Raw genomic sequence first — 18,636 nt, 5'->3', positions numbered from 1 at the left:
TCTGCCCTTGGTGAAGCCATGTTGGCTGTCACCAACCACCTCCTTGCTCTCCGTGTGCCTTAGCATGGTTTCCAGGAGAATCTGCTCCATGACCTTGCCAGGCACAGAGGTGAGGCTGACCGGCCTGTAGTTACCTGGGTCTTCCTTATTCCCCTTTTTAAAAATGGGGGTTATGTTCCCTCTCTTCCAGTCATCGGGGACCTCACCAGACCACCACGACTTCTCAAATACGATAGCCAGTGGCTTGGCAACTTCATCCACCAGTTCCCTCAGGACCCGCGGATGGATCTCATCAGGTCCCATGGACTTGTGCACCTTTAAGTTCCTCAGATGATCCCGAACCTGCTCTTCGAGTACAATGGGCGGTTCTTCATCCTCGCAGTCCCTGCTTGCACCTTCTACAGCTTGGGTGGTGGGACAAGAGCCCTTATCGGTGAAGACTGAGGCAAAAAAGTCATTGAGAACCTCAGCCTTCTCCATGTCCTGGGTAACCAGGACACCAGTTCCCTTTCGGAGTAGGCCTACATTTTCCCTGGACTTTCTTTTGTCCCCTACGTACCTATAAAAGCTCTTCTTGTTGCTTATGTAACTGAAGATCTGCATCTGCCAGTAGAATTACTTAGGAGAGGAATAACTAGGCAAACAGTAGTGTCCAAATGGTCCTAATAGAAAAATGTATTGCAATTCCAATAGAAACGTCATCAATGTTGTTATTTCTGATGAGCTGCGCCTTTTGCAGTACCATAATGGGAAGCAAATGTGGATGGATCTTAGCGGGACGTCAGCTTGGGTATGAAGCAGAAACAATACCAAGGTTTTAAGCTCTCTAGTCTTGTTATAGTCAGTCACGGCCACAGCTCCACTGTCAGCTTAAAGTCTGCCTTGAATGAGCCACTTCATGGTGAAATAGGCAGAAAAGAGAAAATTTCAGGTTAGTACTTGTTATAGAATTGTTGCTTCATGTATCAGAAATGGGTTGTCTCTTTACACTGAGCAGATAACAGTAAAAAATGAGATAAATTAGCTTATTTCAAATACTTTTGCTCAAATATGACAGCTAAATGGTTCAAAGAATGGAAAAGTTAATGAGAGTATTATCTAGACTTTCCATTGTAAGTTACTCTTACAGTGCAATAAAAGAAAGTTTAATTAATGCAATGTCATATTTATAGAGGCTGTTCTAGGAAGCAGTCTCCTTGGTTCCCAGTCTGTAGTAGCAAGGTCTGTCACATGGTCAGAGAGGGAAAATACCATAGACATAAGTCTCCAGTGGAAGCTTGATGGTGGGTGCTGTAACAGAAAAGTTGAATTCTCCCTATTTTCTCCCTATTTTGTCATCTGATGATCTTTTTTAGCTCCTCTCTCTACAACACTGCACAACACAGAGTGCATTTTTCACGCTTGTTTCACTGGTGCATTGGAATGGTGTATGCGACTAAAATATATTATGCTGTGGGAATATCTTTTATCAAAACCCATCAGCAAACACAAAGCATTCAGCAGATAATCATTTAGAGATTCCAGCTTGGGAAAGAGATGCTACTTCCTCCGAAACAACCTCCTCCACGCCTTCCGTCTGAGGCATGGAGGGGTTAAGGGAGCTGTTTAAGGGTCACAGATACCGTCTGAAGCAACACTAGTAATATAAATTGTCTCAACAACTCCAGTTTCTAACCAAATTGGAATAATGGCCTTTATTCCCCTGCGAGTGAGATACAGTGCCATCCTGATTTGAACTGTTAACAGGATTCTGTCTTTTTTTCATCAAAATGAGCTAACAACTGAGTAGTGCATCATGTAGTAAATTCATTTTCTTTTTGGCAACGAGTAAATTAATCCACATCAAAATGTTCTAGACTGACAACTCTGGAAACCTTGTGCCTCTGTCATAGTGGAAGTTGACAATAACAAGCATGTGCATTTTATATTTATCTGCTCCACTTCCCCTATTAACAATAGTGGCTGATGGAGTTGCTCCACACTTTACCGTCCAGGCCAGAATACCTGAAAATGTTCTCCATGTCTTTCCCGTAGGCCCCCTTTAAGTATTGGAAGTTTCCAATACATTCCTTGTGTCAAACTAAGTCCCAAATCTTCCCAATGCTTCAGGAAAGTTACACAGCTCAAGTGAAGCATAGATCTGAACAAGTATAACTCCTCTCTGTTGCGTCTCGGCTGATAAGCATCCTCCCTCTAGCCCTCCTGGGTCTGTGTCCTGCTTTGCCTTTTTCACCACGAAATCAGGTGCGATTTGTTAAGCCACTTCTACTGTAAAACTCTCATGCATTGGCTATCATTTTCTCATAAAATCACAGAAGAAAAAAAAAGAAAAAAAACCACAAAGAACAACCAGTAGCAGAGGCTAATGGCTAAAAAAAATCAAAAAGGGAAAAAGAGTGAAGGTGAGAAAGTGAAAATCATGCAGGTTACTTCAGGAGGAGACTGTGAAGGAAGGTGTTCAAAGGGTAATACTGGTCAGCAGTAATACAAGTTATTTATTAAAAAATAAAAACACCCTACCAAACATTAACAAATCCAGTCATCTTCATGTGAGGGCAGAGGCAGTGAGTCAGGAGGTGACTGGCATATACCACTTAGCTCTTCTTGCATTTTGTATGTGAAAGAGCGCATCTTGGCATGAAGATGCAAGACTGAAGAGGCTCGGTACGAAGCTGCTACTGTCATGATTTTAGTTCCTGCACCAGCAAGAGCAGCCCATCCTAAACCCCGGTGCTGTTCGTCCTGGCGTCAAGGCTCACGACCCTCCTGCCCTAACTGAACTTCACTGGGTTCACATCTTCAGTGGTTAAATGCTGATGTGTTTTTTCTCTAAGCAAGAACTAATTCTAACCTGAAACTGGGTTATAACACATGCAGTCAGCTCTGTGACTGGGCAGGTATTTGCTCTGTATGGCTGGGGTTTACTGATGAACAAAACCCGCACTGGGGGAACGCTGCCATCGGCCTCCTAAAGCCTTCGTTTTCTGTGTTCAGCAATGGGCATCACACAGACCTGGAACTGGAGAAGTGCTTGTAACAGTTTTTGTTCCACTCTCTCCTTCTCGTTCCCAGATAATGGAAACTCTTATGCATTTAAAGTATGTTTTGGAGAGGTTGTGTTTTGACATGTGAAATCTTTAGCCTGCCTTGCATTTGGTCACTCTATTTATGAAAGCAAAAGAGAGCAACAGCTTAAAATTAAATAGGATTAGAGATTAACTGTCTCTACCTCAAAAATTGACTTGCAGAGATCTTTTCTGTAATTCTAACTAGTATTACTATGTACTGTTGTACTAATATGAATATAAATTTGCTAATCTAATGAGTTTTATTATAAATTAAGAAGCTGGTTTATGCAAGGATTTTGGTTTAAAGAAGTTTTTCTTACTATTCTACTTCACAATTTAGCTCTTACTTCTGTCAGTTTTGATACTTCCTGAATATGGGAATGATAGTAAATGATTAAAAATATGCTGAAATAGAGATGGAGAGGTTGGGAATGCAATGTAAGTATGGATTAATTAAAAAAAAAAAAGATCTGGCGGAAGTTGTTTATTATTTGAGAAAGCAGTACTCTGCACTCCTCTTTTTTTCCACAGCCTGCAGAAGCTAACAGGCTGTGACCAACAGATCCAGTGAGAGGGCAGACACAGGCTGTGCAAGGTCTCACCTGGTCAATACATCCCTCCTGATGCCCTTGGAGGCTCCAGAGAATTCTGGAGGACTAAATACAGAAGATGGAAAGCTGCAGGCATACAGGGAGGATCTCAGTCCTGACAAGTGCAGACACAGCTCCTGCTGGCGTCGCTGCGCTCCAGTCAAAACTGAATTTGGCTCAAAGTGTTGGTGCAAGGCCGCAGTAACGCTAGCGTAGACATGCCTTGTCTAAGGTCAGGCTGTGAGGCAGCGCTGAAGCTGTTCGGTCCTAAACAATTGTGGGAAAATGAGTCTTAATTAGGCAGCCTTAGAATAGTTCTGTACTTCTGAGAACTGTTAAATGTTTCTAGTGCTTCCCGTATGAAGTACTTGGTGTGTTAACTCACAACGCAGTGGAAGAAGTGTTGGTGTGTAGAATTGTAAGGAGAACAAGGCAACGGAAGATGTGCAGGAAAGGGGAGAAGCAGGTGATCTTTAGGAACAGAAGGGAAATGGGGGAAAGGAGAAAGCTGGAGTGAGAGGATGCTAAAGCAGATGGAGTAATGTGAATCCAATAAATGATTTCCAGAAAATAGAGATCATGAGGAATTACTTCTGATAACTAGTGAGAGGGCTTGCTTGCACTTTTCAGGGGTGGATTTGTACCTCTAAAATGCCACACATTTAGAAGCCTAGCAGTTTTCCCCAGAAAGCTATAAACTCCTGAAGTGGTGCCAGGGGTGGGGGGAGATTCTCCTTCTAAGGTTCCTCGTCAAATGGAAGTTTTAGCAAAGAAATAATCTGTGCACACTTATTGCTTCTGTCACGCTTGTGGGCTTTTTAATGGTAATTAAAAGGTACATGTCTTGGATCCAAACCGGATTCTAGAGTGCCTGACTCATTTCTCCTCTCTGAACAGAAAGGGGAAGTGTCAAACCTGTCTGTAGGCGCTAGTTGCTAAAGCTAGTCCTGGTTCCATCACTGCTGCATTTTGCTCAGTTTTATCAAAGTTCCTCCTTTGTTAATCTAGGTGATTTTTACTATAATACCTTTGATACGACATAGAACAGCTAGAGAGGTAATGACATACAGTATTATACAGTAATTGACATCATACAGGAGAGATTATTGGCTATTTTCACCTAGAATCAAATCTCCTTGAGGTACACATTGGACTTCGCCATCCTCCCGCATCACCCACCAAGTACACCCAGGTCCTTGAGCAAAAGCAATGCCATGCATGGGTTTGCCTTTGCCCACGGGAGGAATAACCCAGACTGCCTTCCCCAACATCTTCCTTACATGCACCACAGGGACTGCAGCCCCTTCTGCAGTACGTAGCAGTTCAGACTGGGCAGGGCCAGGTGGATTGGTGGATCCCCGAGCGCTGACTAACCAGGAGGCTTTTGCTAAATGTGTATGCCAGTGCCTGGAGGTCCCACCACCCATGGCTCAGTGTAGTTTTCAGCAGTCCATTGTACCGTTCAATTTCACCAGAAGAGTTTCTCCCCATCTTTCCTGTAGCCCCCTTTAGGCACTGGAAGGCCGCTCTAAGGTCTCCCCGGAGCCTCCTCTTCTCCAGGCTGAACAGCCCCAGCTCTCTCAACCTGGCCTCACAGGAGAGGTCTCCAGCACTCTGATCATCTGCGTGGCCTCCTCTGGACCTTCTCCAACAGCTCCACGTCCTTCTGATGCTGGGGGCTCCAGAGCTGGACACAGTACTGCAGGGGGGGGTCTCACCAGAGCAGAGTAGAGGGTCAGAATCCCCTCCCTCGACCTGCTGGCCACGCTGCTCTTGATGCAGCCCAGGATGCGGTTGGCCTTCCGGGCCGCAAGGGCACATTGCCAGCTCGTGTTGAGCTTCTCATCCATCAGCACTCCCAAGTCCTTCTCCTCAGGGCTGCTCTCCATCCATTCCCTGCCCAGCCTGTATTTGTGCCTGGGATTGCCACGACCCAGTTGCAGGATCTTGCACTTGGCCTGGTTGAACTTCATGAGGTTGGCACGGGCCCACCTCTCCAGCCTGTCCAGGTCCCTCTGGATGGCATCCCTCCCCTCCAGTGTGTCAATGGCACCACACAGCTTGGTGTCATCGGCGAACTTGCTGAGGGTGCACTCTATCCCACTGTCCATGTCGCCAACAAAGATGTTGAACAGGGCCGGGCCCAATACAGACCCCTGAGGAATGCCACACGTCACTGATCTCCACCTGGACATCGAGCCATTGACCACCACTCTCTGAGTGCGGCCATCCAGCCAACTCCTCATCCACCAAGTGGTTCATCCATCAAACCCATGTCTCTCCAGTTTAGAGAGAAGGATGTCGTGCAGGACAGTGTGAAATGCCTTGCACAAGTCCAGGTAGATGATGTCAGTTGCTCGTCCCTTGTCCACTGATGCTGTCACCCCATCATAGAAGGCCACCGAATTGGTCAGGCACGATCTGCCCTTGGAGAAGCCATGTTGGCTGTTACCAACCACCTCCTTGCTCTCCGTGTGCCTTAGCATGGTTTCCAGGAGAATCTGCTCCATGACCTTGCCAGGCACAGAGGTGAGGCTGACCGGCCTGTAGTTACGTGGGTCTTCCTTGTTCCTCTGTTTAAAAATATGGCTTATGTTACTCCTCTTCCGGTCATCGGGGACCTCACCAGACTGCCATGACTTCTCAAATGCAATGGACAGTGGCTTGGCAACTTCATCCACCAGTTCCCTCTAGACCCATGGGTGCATCTCATTGGGTTCCATGAACTTGTGCACCTTTAGGTTCCTCAGATGTTCCCGAACCTGCTCTTCTGCTACAGTGGGCGGTTCTTCATTCTCCCAGTCCCTGTCTTTACCTTCTGTGACTTGGGTGGCGTGACAAGATCCCTTATCGGTGAAGACTGAGGCAAAAAGTCATTAAGCACCTCAGCCTTCTCCATATAGGAAACCAGATCACCCATTTCCTTTTGGAGAGGGCCTGCATTCTCCCTTTTGTCCCCGACTTACCTGTAGAAGCTTTTCTTGTTGCTTTTGACATCCCTGGCCAGATTCAATTCCATCAGGGCTTTTAGCCTGCCTCACTTGATCCCTGGCTGCTCGCACTCTGCAATCCTCCCAGGTTACCTGTCCTTGCTTCCACCCTCTGTAGGCTTCCTTCTTGGTTTTCTGTTGGTCCAGGAGCTCCTTGCTCATCCACACGGGCCTCCTGGTGTTTTTGCCTGACTTGCTCTTCATCGGGATGCATCGCTCCTGAGCTTGGAGGAGGTGCTCCTTGAATATCAACCAGCCTTCTTGGGCCCCTCTTCCCTCCAGGGCCGCCTCCCATGGCACTTGGCCCATCAGGTCCCTGAAGAGGCCAAAGTCTGCCCTCCTGAAGTCCAGGGCAGAGAGCTTGCTGCACAGCCTCCTTGCTGCCCTGAGGATCTTGAACTCCACCATCTCATGGTCACTGCAGCCAAGGCTGCCCTTGAGTTCCATGTCTCCCACCAGCCCCTCCCTGTTGGTGAGAATGAGGGCACCCCTCCTTTTAGGTAAAGACTAGCTGCTCTGCACCTCTCCTGACACAAGAACTTTGGAGACACTGCATAAGCCCAACAGTGCCAGGACAGGTACTTGATGCAATACATGTTAGGCTCGTGAAGCTTCTTTCCAAAGGACATTCAAGGTCTGAGTGAGTGAAGCGGCGTACGGAACAGAGACACACTGGGCGCTGCTACGTGTAGGGAGCCACCCCTGACTCTGTAGGTCCCCAGGGATAAAAACTGTTACAGTCTGGAAAAGCGTTTGAGGAAAGTGTCATATATTTGCCATTTGTGCCTTTGCCCTTCCTCTTTCTTAGTCTTACATGACAACATTGAAGACAGTCTGCTAGTCCAGCTTTTGGCCCAACTTGATTGAACCGACCATAGTTTTCTATGTTATGTCCTGATTTGGTAAATAAGAAAGCATGTGACCTTGAAGTCGATTTTGAATATAATTTTGTTAGTTTTGCCATGCAGAAAAACTGCTGGACGTTCGAACCACAGTGAACACATTAAGGGTTAAAGCAGGTGTCAGCCAGCTAGGTTGTAACCATCTGTCTTCATCCTTCCACCCACAGATTCTGTGATCAACCATGTGGGCACTGTGGGCAGGCAGGGGATAACGTCATCGCGCGTGGCAGGTACGTAGCAGCACCCTTAGCTGATCTGCGAAACGGACTTAAGTCACTTCTTTGTAGAAGTGACTCCGCTCCATCCAAGTCTGTCTCGAGAATCCTGTGGAAACAAATTGTATAAATGCAAGGGGCAAAGAATTTTCTCTCCAATATTTCCTAAAATGGGACATGGGCATACTACTCTAGAAATACAAGAGGTATGAAGAAAGGGCGTGGAAGCAGATCTAGATCTGGAAGCAGCACAGCTTTGTCTGCTGCTTTTTGGGCTAACCAGGGACAGGGACTGAACAACAGAGTTCATTTGTGGAGAGAAAAGGGGTTGAGAACGATAATGAGGAAACAATGGCCTAGGCAGGTCTCTGTGATAGTAACAAAGAGGAAAAACTCCGCTTGGCAGCAGATAGTGCCACTGCCCTGACTCATTTGTTAAGGATAGATGACTATTAAATTTTTTACCACTGACTTGACTCTGCAAGAAGTCTTGAAATGGCAAAATTAGCATGTTACCATCATATTTTGGGGCCTTCTACTCTTACTGAAGCAAAAATCATTGACTCGGTTTCTAGCTGGGCTGGGCTCTCAAGTGGAGTGTGTAGGGATACTGGTAGGACAGTCCGTCCGCAGGACTTTCCTCGTTGAAATTTCTTAACCTGACTGATACGCTTGGGCATGCCAGAAGGAGGCTTTCTTTTTTTTTTTTTTTTCCCTTGGCAGAAGTTCCTGGCTTATGTTTAAAAAAACTGTTCTGGAGCTTGGAATTTTAATTATTTTGAATCAACTTTTGGCTAAATTGTTGCTATTTAATAAAGTATTCATCTTTTGAAAAAGACATTTAACTGGCTGGGAATAATCCTTGCTAGACAGTGAATTTGTTTATTTCAGTTTAAATCTGTTGCTGCTAGGTTTTGGATTTATTTTCATGAAGAAACACTACGAGGAGGGGTAGAAACAGAAAAAGAAGAATATAAATACCATTTCTATTCTGAACTAATTGCCTTGTTCTGAATTGTACAAAACATTTGATCTTTTTCACTACAAAATTTCATGATAGGAGGATTGTTAATATTAAAGATAATATGAAATGCAGTTCTCATTGCATGGCTTCACTGTTCCCTGTTTGCTTTTTACCATTCTCACGTCACAGCTAAAGCTGGCACGTTGCTAAAGCCGGCACGTTGCAGCTGGATATGATGTAGCAGCAATGCTGCTGTGGTGAAGTTGCACCCTGGTTTGCTTGAAGAAATAGAGAACTAAGGTAGCTTCAATCCCACCATCTCAAATAAATGTTACTCCTATCTGTTCTTTGAATTTCCACAGGCCTTTTCACCTCACCCTGGCTCTGTCTGCTTCTCCGGATGGAAAGCCTGTCTGTGGGCCGGGAAGGGACTGCCTGAATCGGCTGCAGTCCCCTGAAACCACGGCCTGCTCTGCAGCAGAAATGGGCAGGCAGGACTCCCCAGGACTCGCACTTGGTATTTAATTTCCTACAAGCCACAAAACTCTCCGTTGCCTTAAAACAATGTATGACCATTTATACAAAAGAGCTAAGTGACCAAAGCCTGCAGTGTGTGACAGGAAGGGCCCTGCCGGGCCTCTGTCTCTTTCGAGAGCCGGGAAGGTGTTTATGGTGCAACACACCACGCGTTTTTCACTAAAGAAATGCTACAGTTGATAGTATTATTCCTAGGCCTACCCAGAATGTGAAATAAGTGTAGTTTCCCAAATCCTATTAGAATGTGTCCAGGTTCTGGGCTTCTCTATTTTTCTGAAAGTATATCTTAATTTCTTAAATGTGATGTTCTCAACTGAGCTGAGAACACTGTTCAGTATAATCCTTTTCTTGCAGTCTCTGAGGCACTAGAAAAGGACTTTCTTTAGGGCTGGATGACCGGCGAGTCCAAGGTGTGCATTGCAGCTGGGATTCTTTCTTTTTCATTTTTCTTCTTGAGAATCTGCTTAGGTTTCTCTCTTGAAAAACCTTTAGATTTCTTTTTTACTGTAGATACTGAGCCTGAGCAAGAAAAAAATATTTCCAGAGGCTATACAGAAAGGTAGAATACAGTGCAGTTGTCTCACGGATGCTAGTGTAACTGTATGCAGGTGGAAAGTGATGGGGAAGTGCAAAAGGAAAGAAAGAAGAGCTGGCTTGAAGATAAAGATGGTAGGAACTGGTAAATCAGTCAAAGTAGTGCTGTACATGTACCATTTTGCTTGTAAATGAACGCTGCTCTAGCTTATATTTATGTTGGTATGTGCGTGAAAACAGCTCAAAGATCAGAAAGGCACAGAAGTAGCTAAATGACTAAGATACTGCATTGGATATTGTCGTAGTTCAGCCCCGATCAGGACCAGACTACACAGTCTCTCTCTCACTCCGTCCACCCTCCAAGGGAATAAGGGAGAGATCATATAAAAAAAAGGTTTGAGGTTTGAGATAAGGACAGGGAGAAATCCTTAAAGTTACCGTTACGGGCAAAATAGACCTGACTTGGGGAAAACTATTCATTTATTACTAAAAACAGCATGATAATAAGACAGAGGACAAGATAAACCGCCTCCCCACCCCTCCCTCTGCCCGGGCTTAACATTATCTCTACCACCTTCCCCCTCAAGCGGCACAGGGAGGAAGAGGGAATGGGGGTGGCAGTCAGTCCATCACACGTTGTTTTACGCCGCTGCTTTGTTGTCAGGAGAAGAACTCCTCGCATTCCTCCCCTGCTCCAGCGTGGGGTCCCTCCCACGGGCCGCAGTCCCTCGTGAAACTGCTCCGGCGTGGGTCATCTCTTCCACGGGGTGCAGCCCCTCCAGAACGGCTGCCCCAGCGGGGCCTCCACGGGCCACAGCCTCCTTCAGGCACCCGCCTGCCCCGGCGTGGGGTCCTCCGTGGGCTGCAGGGGGATCTGTGCTCCTCCGTGGGCTCCCCAGGCTGTGGGGGGATCTCTGCTCCTCCGTGGGCTCCCCGGGCTGCAGGGGCACAGCCGGCCTCGCCATGGGCTGCACCAGGGGCTGCAGGGGAATTCTGGCCAGGAGCCGCATTACTGCTCCCCCTCCTTCTGCACTGCCCTTGGCATCTGCAGCCGTTCCTCTCACAGAAATCCTTCACAACGGGCAGGCAGACGCCTCTCAGGGTCTCTTCACATCTCATCTCCTCTCCACTTCTCTCAGCCGGGCCGGGCCGAGTCGGGCCCAGTCGCCGCCCGGCGGGAGGCCAGAGGGTGAGGGGTGCAAGGCCCACAAGGCTCGTGTCTCCCCCTCTCTGCCCCTGCTCAGCTCCTTCACACCTTCTCTACTTTTTATTTCTATTTTCCCCTTCTTAAATACGTTATTGCAGAGACATTATGGCGGGTCTGCCCTGGGCCCGGCCAAGTCCACTGGACAAAGGGGAAACAACTTCCAGCAGTTTCCTACAGAAGCTGCCACTGTAGCGCCTCTCACTAAACAAAACCAGAACAACACTGAAGGAAAACTGCCTCCTCTCCTTTGAAAATGTCATCCGCAGGGTGACGTGAATTTACTGCAGTCTTTACAAAACTGTGTATATGTTTTCAAGAGAAGTTTGTGGGTTTTTTTTCTGCATGGTGAAAAATGATCTCCTGATAGAGCAAAAATAAAATAGGCCAAATGTGAATTTTACTAGCCATCAGTTTTTGTCTTGAAAAGAATACAACAGCTAAGAAAAATTAACCAGAGACGTTTGAAAGTAATTGAAACATCTGACAGCAAAATGGTCACTCATGCTACAGCAGATAGTTAAAAATAAATTCCTTTTTGTCAGCCCACTTTTGAATCAAACATCCTCAGATCTGTTACAAATGCATTGTTGGCAACGAGGGGTGACTGGGTGACAATTTTCTTCAATCATGGCTAATTTTTGCTAGCAAATGTGATTGAACGCCTCCCAGGTATTGTGCAGCATCGCCTGTTCCTCAACAAAAAGCCTTGCTGCAGATCCAAACAATTGTGCAGCCATACACACTGCTTATCTACATGCTCAACAGAAAGCTGAAATTTCAATAATGCATAATAAAAGGGAAATTCTGCCACCTCTTTAATGTTACCAAGCCCTTTTTCTCCAGGTAAGTTTACCAAACCCGAAGTCACTCTGCGCACTGACTGGCCATAAAAAATAAATCACACAAGCTGCAGCAGAACCCTTTGTGCAGCGTCAGTGCAAACTCTCTGAAGCTTCAGCCCTGGTCTTTCCTCCCATTTGCCTTGGACTTCCACGTGGTTTGTACATGTCTTGGAAGTGACTTCCAACTGTACTCCTAACAAAAATTCAGTGGTTTACTGACTAGATATGTAAGATTCTGTTAATAAAACTGTTTAAATTTGTAAAGCTCACCTATGTGAGAGGTGTTGCTGTAAAAGAAAAATCTTATTCTGGTGCAGCTATTAAAAAATGAAAACATTGCTGTTTTTACAAGCATATAGTTATTGCTCTATCACGTCCATTCAACAGTTACAGTGTGACTCACAGCACTGGCATATATTTCCTGACTGATATTACTTCTCATCTACCTCTCCTTCCACAAAAGCTAGAGTTCAATGTGTCACTGCAATACGATGATAGATTACAAGGACAATCAAACCAACAACTTATCAAAGCAAAACGTAGGTTCTAAGGATTCAGAATATGAACTAGATCAGGCCCAAAGATATCCTTGATCAGTTTGAGAACTATTCCTGTAGTTTTGTGGTCTGGTTCACTCAGACCTGAGATGGGGCACAAGAAATCCGTAGAAGCAGATGCATGTGTAAAACCCACCATTGTCAAGTCTGAGAAGATGAGCGAGTTCGTTGGCCAGTGGGTTGATCAGTGATGTTCTGAAGTAAGAGCTCTTGGTTTCTTTTCCCAGCTTTGATGTTGACTAACTTTATGATGTTTTGAATTTCAGCTTTGTAAAGTGCTTTCGAACTATGTGTTATTTGTGGTTGCATCCATTACAAGGCGGGTACTTTCCAAACGCTTAGAAATTCATAAATCAAGTGATAAAGGAAGGAAACAGGATAAACAAATTATGAATAAGCCAGATCTAAGTCATACAAGTAACAGACCAAGAAAAGGTCTCTAAGAGAATGGAGGCTTGCCGATGAGACAAGGGTAACTCTTTAAACGTACAGTGAGAAAGTGAGTATGAGAGCATGGAGATGAAGGGCAGTAGATGAGGATTCCTCACTGAAAGCGTTGGTACCAGCTTTACTTGGTGCATGGCCAAATACGTCTAGGTTTTGGCTCTGTAATGACTCAAAGGAGAAAGGGGGAATCCCATTTGTATTGTCTTTCTTGTCCTCCTTCCTCCACGACTGATGAACAGACTGGAGTGGTGTCCGATGCCCTCATCCAGGACAGGGCAGTGCAGGTTGAACTGGTGGTGGGTGCTGCTGGAAGTCAATGGAGAAGGGCACTCTAGGAGGAGGGGGAAGGCTAGGAGCCATAAGGTACATCTATGGCTTCAGCACAATGGCAAAAAATGGAATGGCTTGGGTTGGAAGGGACCTTCAGGGATCATCTAGTCCAACCCCCCTGCAAGGAGCAGGGACATCTCCAACCAGATCAGGGTGCTCAGAGCCCTGGCCAACCTGGCCTGGAATGTTTCCAGGGATGGGGCATCCACCACCTCTCTGGGCAACCTGGGCCAGTGCTCCACCACCCTCAGTGTGAAGAATTTCCTCCTCATATCCAGTCTAAACCTCCTCTCAGTTTAAAACCACTGCCCCTTATCCTGCCATGACCGGCCTTGGTAAAAAGTCTCTCTCCGTGTTCCGTGTAAGCCCCCTTTATAAATTGCTCTGTGCAGTGGTGAGGACACAGGGCTCACTTTCACAACACAAGGTATCGCTACGATTCTGTCACAGTATGTGACCTGTAATTATGTCCCTATGCTGTTAATTTACGCTCCCACTTTACTCTGCTTGTGTTTGAGCAGATCCATATTACGACGCAAATTTACCAGCAGTACTACAGAATGAAGGCCAAGTTTCAAGTAACTGTTCTTGAGTTTTTGTCATACCTGTTCAAATAGAAAGTCAGAAAAAAAACTTCCCATGCATTCAAACCATTAATTTAACATGTCACTACAGCTCTAGATTCATTAATAAAATAGAAGCTTGCTGAAGACCAAATCTTTGCAGTTTTTCTGGGTGCAAACTTAGATTTCAATTACCTGTATGAGAGGTTTATCCCTGTACCTCTCCCCTAGAACGGCTCCCCATTGAGTAAAATTCCCAATTTAGGCACAGTTCTAATACAAACCTGCTGTTGCCAGGAATAGCCATGTTTCACATTTAACAAATTTACTATACTGCCTGAAATTTATACGTACGGACCATATGGCTATTTCCACATAAAGTGATGTTAGTCTTAATGGAGGCACACTGAAAAATGAATCAAAGGCGGCCACACAGCTCCAGGGGCACTGTGGCTACGCTGCCACGGGGGTTGAGAAAGGCTCCAGCCCAGACCCGTGGCTCAGCCAGCCCTGCGTTCTGCCTCTGGCGTGGGGACGCTACCAGCACACAGCCACTCTGCAGGCCCCTCAATGTTCTTACTCCATCTCCACACACAACTGGGGATCACTCTGTGAATGTCTCAGCACAGATTTATCTAATCCTGTTTCAGACCAGTTGAGACAATTTGTCTCTCTCTCCTCCCATGGCAACAAGTTCCTGGAACCCATTACCTGTTGTGTGAAGTACTTTAACTCTTTCAAGGCAATCTTCCACCAGCTTTAATTGATGCCTCCTAGTTCTCTATTTGGTGAGTTTTGTGTTGACCTAATCCTGCCTGTCTCTGGAAAACTTGGTCCAGCTGGTGGGCACCTGCGTTTTTCAGTGGGCCGAGGCCCTTTAAATCTCTTTCTAGACGTTTCTCGCTCCTGGGCCAGCCCCCGCCCCCGCCTCCTCCCTCCCGGCCTCACCCGAGCACCCGGGGGCGGGGGGCAGCGGTTGCCGCGGGAGCCTCCCCCCCGCCGCAACCAAAGCACGGAGGTCGCCTTCAGAAAAGTTCGCTTTATTTTCAAGGTAGTTGCGCGGGGGGAGGTTCCGCCTGTTTATGCACGCACACGATTATAAAATTAGCCAACCTGCCCACCCGACAAAAACGAGAGGGGTGGCTGAGAAATAAATAAACAAACCTCTCCCACCCCCCCTGCCCCCGAGGCAAAAAGGCTTCGCGGCCGCAGGCTTCTTCTCCCGCTCCCCCCCAAACCGGGCCAGGCAGCACCCGTCGGCGGGGGCTCAGGAGATGCTGCTGCAGAACTCGTCGAAGTCCCTCTCCATGAAGAGCTCGCTCTCCATCACATCGTCCTCGGAGGGGAAATACGGCTGACTCTCCTCCTGCGGCGGGGCCGCGGCCTCGCCGCCTCCACGCAGGGTGGAGAGGGGCTGGCGGGCGGCGGGGCCGGTCTCCCCCGCGCACTCCATCAGCGCCCCGCGGGCGTTCTCCAGCACCCCCAGGTAGGAGTCCATGTCCAGAGGGTCCATCTCGCAGTCCGAGCCGCCGCTCTCCGTGCCCACCGAATCTGAGCGCAGGTGCATCAGCCGGTACTTATCCCGCATCAGGAACTGGTTGGTGTTGCGGGGCGCCCGCATGCCCGGCGCCCGCCGGCCCAAGACGTTGACGGGCCGCAGGGAGAGCAGCACCCGCGGCCGGGCGGGCCGGTGGCAGCGGCGGAAGGCGCGGCAGCGCTGCTGCTGGCAGTGCTGGTGGTGGCTGTGCGTGCGGCTTCCCAGCAGCTTCCGCGAGACGCCGGGGGGCCAGCGCGACCGGCTGCCGCCCCGCCGGGGCTCGCCGCCCTTCAGCAGCGGCGGGAAAACGCCGCCCGGGACCCCTTCGCCGCGGGCGGGCTCCCACGGGGGCCGCCGCCGCGCTCCGCCGCACAGCGCCAGCTCCTCGCGTCGCAGCATCGCGGCCTGCCGCTCTCACATGCTCCCCGCCGCCGGGAGCGCTGCCGGGACACCTCCGCCGAGCAAGTCCAGCGCCGTCGCCTCCCTCGCCGCACCTTCTCCTCCTTTCCCCCGGGCTGAGCTGCCGGTTGCCAAGAGCCCTGCGGCGTCCCGGGCGCCTCTACCTTTTCACGATCCGCTCTGTTTTTTTCTTGAGCGGAGCCCCTTTACAGCGCATAGCCTGGCTGAAGGGCTGCGGGCTGGGGGGCAGCTTGACCGGCTCCAAGCCGCCGCCTCCCAGAGATGGCCTCAGCTGCTCCCCAGCCAGCCGCTACCGGCCCTACGATCAGTGCTCCGCGAGGCCGGGACGAGGCCCAGATGGGGGCCACCGAGCGGACCAAGCTGCGGGAAACGCGCTAAACCACACAAACCACTGCTGCCTCCCCACGCCGACTAGCAACGGGCACCCACACGCGCCCTATTTATAGAGGCCGGCGTAGTCCAACTGCAGCCGCACCGCGGGGGGGGGAGGGAGGGGAAGCACGGCCGCTTCTGAGCAAGCCTGACCTCACCAAACCTCGCCCTCCGTGCCCGGTGATCGCGGACGCTCTGCGCCGCGACGAGCTGCGCGCTGGTGTCTCCGGAATTAATCCCGGGATCTCTCCCCCCGTCCGGCGGGTTTTGGTTTGGCTCAGCGCGACGGGAGCTTTAGTTCGTTGATCTCCTATTCACGAACTCCGTTTGCGCTCGGTTCGCAGCGCAGGCGCGGTGGTCCTCCTCTCCGTTGCAGTGGCAGTACGTAAACTGCCTAGGCTACGCGTGAGGGGAGTAGGGGTGCTGGAGCTGGGCGGCGGTAATGGCTGCGGGAGAGAAAGGGGCGTCCCGGGCCGGCCGCGCTCTGAGTCCCGCGACGAAGCTCTGGAGGGCCGCGGCGCTTCGTGCTGGCGCCTCCTGCTCCCCGTAACTCCTGGCTGGGGCCGGCCCCGCCCGCGGGGATGGGTGATCCCCCCGCTCGTAGCCCACAAAATGGTGCCCGTGCCTGAGGGAGGGGTGACCGCGCCTTCCCGCTCTCAACGCCCGGGGAGGGGAGGAGGGGTCCGGGGGTCCGCCTCACGCCTCGGGGCGGAGAAGGACACGGGCTGCCGTGGGGTTGGTCTGCGGTGTGCCCCGCTCCGGCGATGATGACCGGCACAGCCCCGCCGGCTGGGCCCGGTCCCCGTCCCGCCGCAGCCGCCGCCATGGAGGCGCGGGGCGGGGCGCGGCGCTGAGGCCCGGCCGAGGCCTAGGCGGCGCGGCCTGTACCGGAGAGGGGAGCAGGGGTGCAAGGAGGTTCGAGCGGCATTTGGCTACGGGGGAGGAGGGGAGTCCCCTCTTGAGGCTTTCTGGGGTTTTGGTTCTTCCCTGTAACTTTCCAGATGAATGGGTGCTTTTTCCACCCTTTTTTTTTTTTGGTAGAAATTAGAGATACATTCATTCTTACAGTTTGGGGACTGTCCCAGTTATTCGTGCTGGGCCTTGATCCCTCTGCCACAAATTTCCCCTGGTTTTCAAATCTGCTTTTTTTTTTTTTCTTGTCTCTATAACTACTGCACTGTTAGGTATAAGAGGGACTTCCCTACTCACTCCTTCTTTATAATCAATTTGTTTATGAAAGATGAGTTCAGTGTTGAGGCCCAAATGGTTTCAGTTAAATGCCATGCATGACAAAGGATGGTAGGCTTTCATGTAGATAACAGATCATTATTGCCTACTAGTGAAGGCCAAAGAAGTACAAAATATACAGGAGGCAACAAGGTGAAAATCTGAACGTGTGGTAACTGGAGAGTCAACGTTGTCAATAACCAGTCAACATTTCACAGAATCACAGACTGGTTTGGGTGGGAAGGGACCTTCAAAGCCCACCCAGTCCAACCCCCCTGCAAGGAGCAGGGACATCTCCAGCCAGATCAGGTTGCTCAGAGCCCCGGCCAACCTGGCCTGGAATGTTTCCAGGGATGGGGCATCCACCTCCTCTCTGGGCAACCTGGGACAGTGCTCCACCACCCTCAGTGGGAAAAATGTCTTCCTGCTGTCTAATCTGAACCTACCTCCTTCTATTTTAGAAGTGGTGCCCCTTGTCCTAAAACTGTTAGTCACCTGAACTCCATTCCCCACGACCTCTTTTGGGTAGGGGCTCAGGTGTGCAGTGTGTATTCTGGAGAGAACATGTCTGCCTGAGTCACTTCCCTGGGCTCAGTTCCATTTTTCACTGCCAAGAGCCTTTCCACGGCTGTTCTCAGTGCTTTCCGTAGGTGGGGCGAAACGTGCTGTGGCGTCGCAACGCCACGCTTGCCAGCCAGTATTAATACTTTTTCAAATTCTTAAGCTTCCTTTGACGTACGGGAGCCGGTGCAGAGGTTTACTTTGCTGTGGCTGGAGCGCAGCAGCAGCAGAGGGGAGCTCTGTCTCATTTACCCGTAGGACCGGGCCCGGCGCGGGCACCAGGCGCGGCCATGAACCGGCAACGCCCGCTCCTCCCGCCAGCGCCCCTCCGCGGGGGGGCCCGCCCCGCCGGCCCCGGCCAATGAGAAGGCGCGGGGCGGGAGGGCGGGAAGGGTTTCCTGCTTTGCCCCGCGCAGCCCCGATTGGCGTTTCCGGGAGAGCGGCGCGCCCAATGGGAGGCCGCCTTATTGCACCCGCAGTGTGCCGCGCGCTTCCTGTCACGCTTTCCCGGGCGCGGTCGCGTCACTGCGGGACGGGCGGCTCTGAGGTGAGCGGCGGCGGCCCGGCCCGGCCCTCGGGGCTGCTCTCCCGAGCTCCCCCCGTATCCGCGCTCCGTCCCCCGCGGGCCGGAGGGCAGCGTCAGTGGGGCGGGGGCCGGCGCCGGGGCCCCGGGCGGTTTTCGGGCGCGCGCCGTGCGGCCGCAGAAAGGCCGCGGCTCCTACGCGCGGTGCGGGCCCCGCTGCCCGCCCGCCCCGCTCCCGCCCGGTGCTGTC

At 50.2% G+C, this 18,636-nt stretch overlaps 1 long non-coding RNA gene across 1 annotated transcript in view; it reads right to left on the bottom strand.

Moving 5' to 3' along the window:
- The window catches only part of LOC147599458 (uncharacterized), a 352,989-nt gene that overhangs the window by 285,228 nt on the left and 49,125 nt on the right, over window positions 1-18,636 (bottom strand). The gene's annotated exons all lie outside the window — the stretch shown is intronic.

Source organism: Chlamydotis macqueenii, chromosome 10 (assembly GCF_036417535.1).
Source record: "Chlamydotis macqueenii isolate bChlMac1 chromosome 10, bChlMac1.mat, whole genome shotgun sequence".
Classification (NCBI taxonomy): Eukaryota; Metazoa; Chordata; class Aves; order Otidiformes; family Otididae; genus Chlamydotis; species Chlamydotis macqueenii.
The sequence above is the reverse complement of the archived record's forward strand: the minus strand, read 5'-3'. Positions and strand labels throughout refer to the sequence as shown.